At 51.8% G+C, this 6,717-nt stretch overlaps 1 pseudogene; it reads right to left on the bottom strand.

Annotated features, from left to right (window-relative positions):
• Positions 1-477: 477 nt before the first annotated feature.
• On the bottom strand, positions 478-6,071 carry LOC132020388 (uncharacterized; annotated as a pseudogene).
• Between the last annotated feature and the right edge of the window lie 646 nt (positions 6,072-6,717).

Here is a 6,717-nt window from a genome sequence, read left to right as displayed (position 1 = left end):
CAGGTCCATTATCAGATCCTATTACCTTAGGCAGCCCAAATCGGGGAAAGATCTCTTCTAGGATCTTCTTGGCCACGATCATGGCCGTCTCCTTCTTAGTGGGGAAGGCCTCGACCCATCCTGAAAAAGTGTCTATAAAGACTAGCAGATACTTATTTCCATATGTTGCTGGTGTTACCTCGGTGAAGTCTACTTCCCAGAAGATTCCAGGCTGGTTTCCCCAGTCCCTGGTTCCGGGGGAGCCGTCTGCTCATTGCATGTTTGTCACTGTGCAGGCTTTGCAGGATGAAACGATGTCTTGAGCCAGTTCCTTTGCCCTACCAAGAGGTAGGGACGGTAGATTTTGGTCCTTTAATAATTCCAGCAGCACTCTGGTACCTAGATGGGAGAGGCGGTGGGTGAAAAGTAAAAATTCATTTACCTTTTCCTCTGGGGTCTCTAACTTAGGGACTTCTTCCAATGTAGTCAAGATGTTTGCTACCGGGGGGTCACGCAGGCGGCCGCTCTTGCTTCTTCGTCTGCGCAACGGTTGCCCTGGGCAACTGGGTCTTCACCTTTTTGATGTCCAGGGCAGTGTATGATGGCTATCTCCTTTGGGAGGTGGATAGCCTCAAGGAGATCTATAATCTCCCGTTTGTTCTTGATTTCGTTCCCAGCGGAGGTGAGAAGCCCCCGCTGCCGGTAGATGGCACCATGTACATGAGCAGTGGCAAAGGCATAGCGGCTGTCTGTGTAGATATTAGCCCGCTGGCCCGTCGCCAGGCGCAAGGCTTGGGTTAGAGCAATAAGTTCTGCATTCTGAGCAGAAGTTCCAGGAGTTAAGGGTGCTGACCAAACCACAGTTCGAGGCCCAACCATCGTTGCCCCTGCAACGTCGCTCCCCTTGTTGTAGGAAGCTGCTCCTGTCCGTGAACAAAGTTACATCAGCATGGGGCAGGGGTCTGTCCTTGAGGTCTGGCCTCATGCCTGTTTCTTCAGCCAGGATATCCTGGCAGGAATGGATTACTGGGTCATCCGTCTCCTCTGGCAGCAGGGTGGCAGGATTAAGGAGCACTGGATTGCCAAAAGAGATGCGGTCTTTGTCTAACAGGAGGCTCTGATAGTGGGTTATGCGAGCATTGGAGAGCCAGCAGTCTGGGGGTTGCTGGATCACACTTTCCAAAGTGTGAGGGGCAATAAGAGGGATTTTCTGTCCCAAAGTCAATTTGTCAGCATCCCTGACAAGTAAAGCTGCGGCGGCTATGACTTTCAGGCACCTTGGCCATCCGCCAGCAACAGGATCCAATCTTTTGGATAGATAGGCTACAGGGCACTTCCAGGGGCCCAAGGATTGGGTCAGTACTCCTCATGCCACCCTGTTCCTTTCTTCCAAGTACAGGGTGAAGGGTTTTTCTACATCTGGTAGAAAAGGCAAGGGCTGAAAGCAGTGCCCGCTCTATCCCATCAAAAGCCTCTTGTTGTTCCTTCCCCCCCATTCATAGGGGGCCTCATTTTTGGTGAGGGGATAAAGCGGGGCAGCTAAGGAAGCGAAGCCAGGTATCCATAAGCGACAGAAGCCTGCCATCCCTAGGAACTCCCTTAGTTGCCTTCTAGTCTGAGGAGACGGTATTTGAGTAACAGTCTTTTTCCTTGCGTCCGTGAGCCACCGTTTACCTTCCTTGATCTTATAGCCCAGAAACGTCACTTCTAACTGGCAGAGTTGAGCGTTTTTGGCAGAGGCTTGATATCCCAGGGTAGCCAGAGCCCTTAAAAGGGCCTTAGTCCCATGGAGATACTCCTGCTGGGTCTCAGCAGCCAGTAGGAGGTCATTCACATACTGCAAAAGAGTCAAAGTGGGATGTGTCTCCCAGAAGGATTTCAAGTCCTTATGCACAGCTTCAGCAAACAGGGTGGGAGAATTTCTAAAACCCTGGGGAAGCCGCGTCCAGGTGAGTTGACCCAAAATTCCAGCGTCAGGATCGGTCCACTCAAAAGCAAAAATGTGCTGGCTGTCAGGATGCAGCCGCAAACAGAAGAAGGCATCTTTTAAGTCTAGCACAGTGTACCAGACTCGGGAGGGACTTAGCGTGCTGAGGAGATTATATGGGTTTGGCACCGTAGGGTGTATTATCTCCACCCGAGCATTCACTTCCCTTAGGTCTTGGACAGGGCGATAGTCATTAGTTCCAGGTTTCTTTACAGGGAGTAAGGGAGTGCTCCAGGCTGACTGACAGGGCACTAAGACTCCTTGTTGAAGGAGCCTAGTGATGTGAGAGCGGATGCCCTCTCGAGCTTCCTTACTCATTGGGTATTGTTTTACCTGGATAAGGGTGGCAGAGGTCTTAAGTGCCACCACTACAGGGGGTTGGGCAGTTGCTAATCCCAATCCCGCAGTTTCAGCCCAAGCCTCAGGGAAGTCCTGTAGCCATCCTTCCAGATCCGGGAGGTGGTCGGTAGGGTTGGGCCCTTCAAACAGCTTGTACTCATCTTCTAGGGTGACGGTCAGGGTATTGACTACAGGTGGAGTTAGTGGAGGGGAAAGATCCTTATCCGAATGGTGTAGGCCCACAATGGGGTTAAGAAAATCTATCAAAGACCCGGAATCAGTGAAGGTAATCCTGGCTCTCAATTTGGTCAGCAAGTCTCTCCCCAGCAGGGGGCAGGGCAGGCAGGGAGCACCAAAAAGGAGTGGTGCACCCTCCCGTTCCCTAAATCCATCGTCCGCTTGGTGGTCCAGGGGCGGTACCTGCTCCGGTTTGCCCCCCTGATATGGGCCCGTTTGGATGAGAGGGGCCCTAGGGCCTGATGCAAGACTGAATAAACAGCTCCAGTATCGACCTCAAAATCGATAGGAGTCCCCTCCACCAGAAATTTTACCCTGAGCTCGGGGAGGGGGTCCGAGCCCCGTCCCCCCTAATCATCATCTTCAAGAGCCAGGAGGTTGGTAGTGCGGGGTGGTGGCTTGTTCTTCTTTTTAGGACATTCCTTAGCCCAGTGTCCACGCTCTTTACAGTAGGCACACTGGTCTGAGGCCAAGTTCGGGCATCACCTAGGAGAGTGGCCCAGGTTCCCTATCTTGCCTGAAGTCTTAGTATCTGATTTTCTACCAGTTTCTACCATTGCGGCCAGGATCTTAGTCAACTCTTTGTTCCTTCTTTTATCCCTTTCTTTTTCTTTCCTTCCTTTCCTCTTTCTCCTTTCTTTTTCTTTCCTCTTTCTCTTTCCTTCTTATGTCTACTGCAGACTGCCTAATGAAAGCCATGGCTATTGACGCCTGCTGTTCCTCCGACTGAGGGTCAAAGGGAGTATACCTCCGGTAGGCATCAAGAAGCCTTTTTAGAAATAGAGAGGGGCTTTCAATAGGGCCCTGGGTCATACCTCTTACCTTAGCCAAATTAGTGGCTTTCGGCCCACTGCCCTGAGACCCGCCGCTAGAGTCTGGCGATAGATTTCGAGGTGTCTCCTACCTTCAGGCAGATTAGGATCCCAGTCAGGGCGCATCAGAGGTGAATATTCATCAATCCGATTAGGAAGCTGGGTAGGTTGCCCGCCGGGGCCAGGCACATTCTTTTGGGCATTCAGGAGGACATTCTTCTCCTCAGAGGTGAGGAGGACTGAGAGCAGCTGCTGGCAGTCATCCCATGTGGCTGATGGGAGTTCATTAGAGGGGTAATTAGATCTGTTATGCGGGCAGGATCCTCAGAGAAAGGAGGGTTATTATTTTTCCGGTTATAGAGATCAGAGGAGGAGAAAGGCCAGTACTGGAGGGCCGGCATGTGGCCCCCTTGCCCATTTGGAATGTCTGGGCCATATGGTCTGAGCAGGAGCACGACTGCCTCTGCCTCAGGACCTTGATCATTATCAGTCCGGGCCGTGCGGCTATGGGTGCCATGGGCTGGTCCGGAAGGAGAGATGGAGGAGTCAGGCACCAGTGCAGAGGTGGTGGAAGGCGGATCAGAAGGCACCGGTCCCAGCTGAGGTGGTAGGGGCTGTGGACCAGGTACTGGAGGGTAAGGAGGGGGAGCTTCAAAGAGGAGAAGGTCCTGAGAGTCTGGAAGTATAGGGGGCTTGAAGGGGTTTTTGGGGGGAGCCGGAATGGGTCTGGTCGAGGGGATGGGTGCTGTTAGAGCAAGGATTGCTGGGCTTGCAGGTCTTGGGGACGAAGGAGGTGGAAGATTAGGAGCTGGGGGCAGAAAATCCTCCCAAGAGGGAGGATTTTTGCAGAGACCCTGCCACACCAAGATATAAGGCTCCTGGTCCGGATGTCCCTCGGGTCGGGGCCGGTAGATGACGCTCTTGACCTGCAAAATCAGGGAAAGATGGAAAGACCCCTGGGGGGGCCAGTTGACCTTGAAAGATGGCCATTCAGCGGCACAGAGAGTCTGCCATTTAGTTTTCTTTATAGAGAGAGAGAGAGAGATTATGAGCCCTAGCCCGAACCTCAGACCAATGGGCTAGGGTTAGGGACAGGGGAGTTGATGTGTTTTGTCCCCTCTCGAAGTACAGGAAGTTTCCTGCGGTCACCAAACCTAGAAGAAAGCAGGACGCAAGCGCTTGTCCCCAGTGGGACTGTAGGAGAGATGAAAAATAAAATAGTGGCCTATGATAGTGTTTTCTGGGATATAACAGATGTAGATCCTCTGGATCTACCCGATAGGAGGCCACCAGGCGTCCCTGGCTCTCCTTCATCTCTGGGGCGTCCCCCAAGGTCGCAACCGGTGTCTCCAGGACACGTCTGTCAGACACTGAAGGTTGCCCAGATATCACCAGAAATCACGAGAAAACAGAATCAGACTAGCATGTGCACATGAATATCGGTACCGAAAGAGGAATAGGCACCATATACTTACCCAAAGAGCAAGTTGGGGCTGTCCCGTCCGGCCTCCCGTTGGCTGGGTCAAATCTCGGTGGGACCTCCAAATGTTAGGGTCGAGAAGACCTCAACCTAGGGAGGCACAGAGGAACGACACCAAGGCAGCTCTTTCTGCAACAGCACGGGCTTTATTGTTCCAGCATGCTGGGGCTCTGCAACATACCCGAAGATCAGGCAGAGGCTGAGAGCCCTGATCCAAGGGAGTATGGGGTTTTTATGCATTTTTTAGACAAAGGCTTGTCACAAAGCCATAATCACAGTGACCTCTTTACATAGTTACAGTTCCTGGTATGCTCTGCACAGTTTACATTTTTCAGTTAGCCATATCTTATCGTCCGGGTGTAGCTGGGCCGGGTGTAGCTGGGCGGCTGTGAAACTAGGACAAAACAGTTCTCTTCTTTGTTAACCCCAAGCATAATTCAAGGACATCTCTTAAGCAGGGAACGTGCTCAGGATGTGGGGCCTCGGGGGAATGGAGGGGAACACAAAGGGAAGGCCATGCTCCTACTTCTCAAGGTTCAACCCGCAAAGCAGCAGAGCAGTTACAGAAAAGCAAGTTAGCAGAAGCTCCACACAATTTAACTCTTTCAGCTCTGGATCTCTTCGGCATCTGACTCTTTGGTTTCGGCTCAGGCCATGATCTCAGGGTCACGGGATCAAGCCCCATGTTGGACTTGCTGCTCAAGGGAAGTCTGCTTCAGGATTCTCTCTCCCTCACCCTCTGCCCCCCACTGCTGCTCACTCAGGTGCTCCCTGTCTCTAAAATTAATAATCTTAAAAAAAAAAAAAAAAGAGCACCACCTACCTGCATAACCACTCTACCAGGATAAAAACCTGGAAATTCAGCATTGACACACCATTGATTAAATTACAGGATTGACAGAGAAGGGGAAATGACATTTTACCTTCAAAGGAATAGCAGATTTTTTTTCACAAAAATTACAAAACTAAGAAAATGCATAATGGAACAGCATCTTTGAAGCGCTTCATGAAAATAGCTGCCAGCTGGTAATCCTACAACCAGTTCGGGAAAGACTTCCAGCACAGAGGTAGACATGCCGGCTCCCTGTTGAGCGGGACAACCACGGCCAGCTCTGCTTGGGGGCGGGGGACGTGGAAGTGCTGAAGGGAGCAGGTCCCAAGACCTCTCACCACAAGGAAGAGACATCTTCCGTCCATGTGAGGTGATGGGTGCTAACTGACTGACGGTGGCCGCCATCGCCCCCTCCCCGGAGGGCCCTCCTGCTGAATGCCGGAGGCTTGGACGGTGCTCTCCATCAGGGGCACCTCAGTAAGACTGGGAACCAGGAGGTTAAAATATCCCCCATGCAGACAAAACCGTAGGATGTCCTTCCACAGACCCACACTGAAAGAAATGCCACAGGGAAGTTTTGAGTCACAAGGGAAGGAACTACAAATGGCAGTACAGTAATGGACGCATGAATGAAGAACAGCGGGACAGTTACTACGTGGTGAATCTGAATAAACACTAAGGAAATGGGAAAACCAGCATGGGCTTTATGTCGCGCGTGGCATGAAATGAATGGCAGCGCAGGAGCACAGGGGCCAGACAGGGTTAGGGCTTCGAGGTCCCACATGGTCAGTCAATTCTAAAATCCATGCAGATGGGGAATCCAAATGTGAAATGTGAAACAATGGAACGTTTACAAGAAAAATCACATTATTATGATAAACGAGGTGGTGATGGGTACTCTGCTGGTGAGAGTTCTGTGAGTGGTTTCTCGGGAAGAGCCACCCCCCAGGCCTCCTGAGACAAGCACACAGGAGGCAAGTGCCCACATACCTGACCTGGAGGCTGAACCCTGCCGCCCACATTCGCGTCTAAGATGACCAAGAGTGATGGC

This window comes from Mustela nigripes, chromosome 6 (genome assembly GCF_022355385.1).
Source record: "Mustela nigripes isolate SB6536 chromosome 6, MUSNIG.SB6536, whole genome shotgun sequence".
In the NCBI taxonomy this organism is placed as follows: domain Eukaryota; kingdom Metazoa; phylum Chordata; class Mammalia; order Carnivora; family Mustelidae; genus Mustela; species Mustela nigripes.
This window is presented reverse-complemented; position numbering and strand designations above follow the sequence as displayed.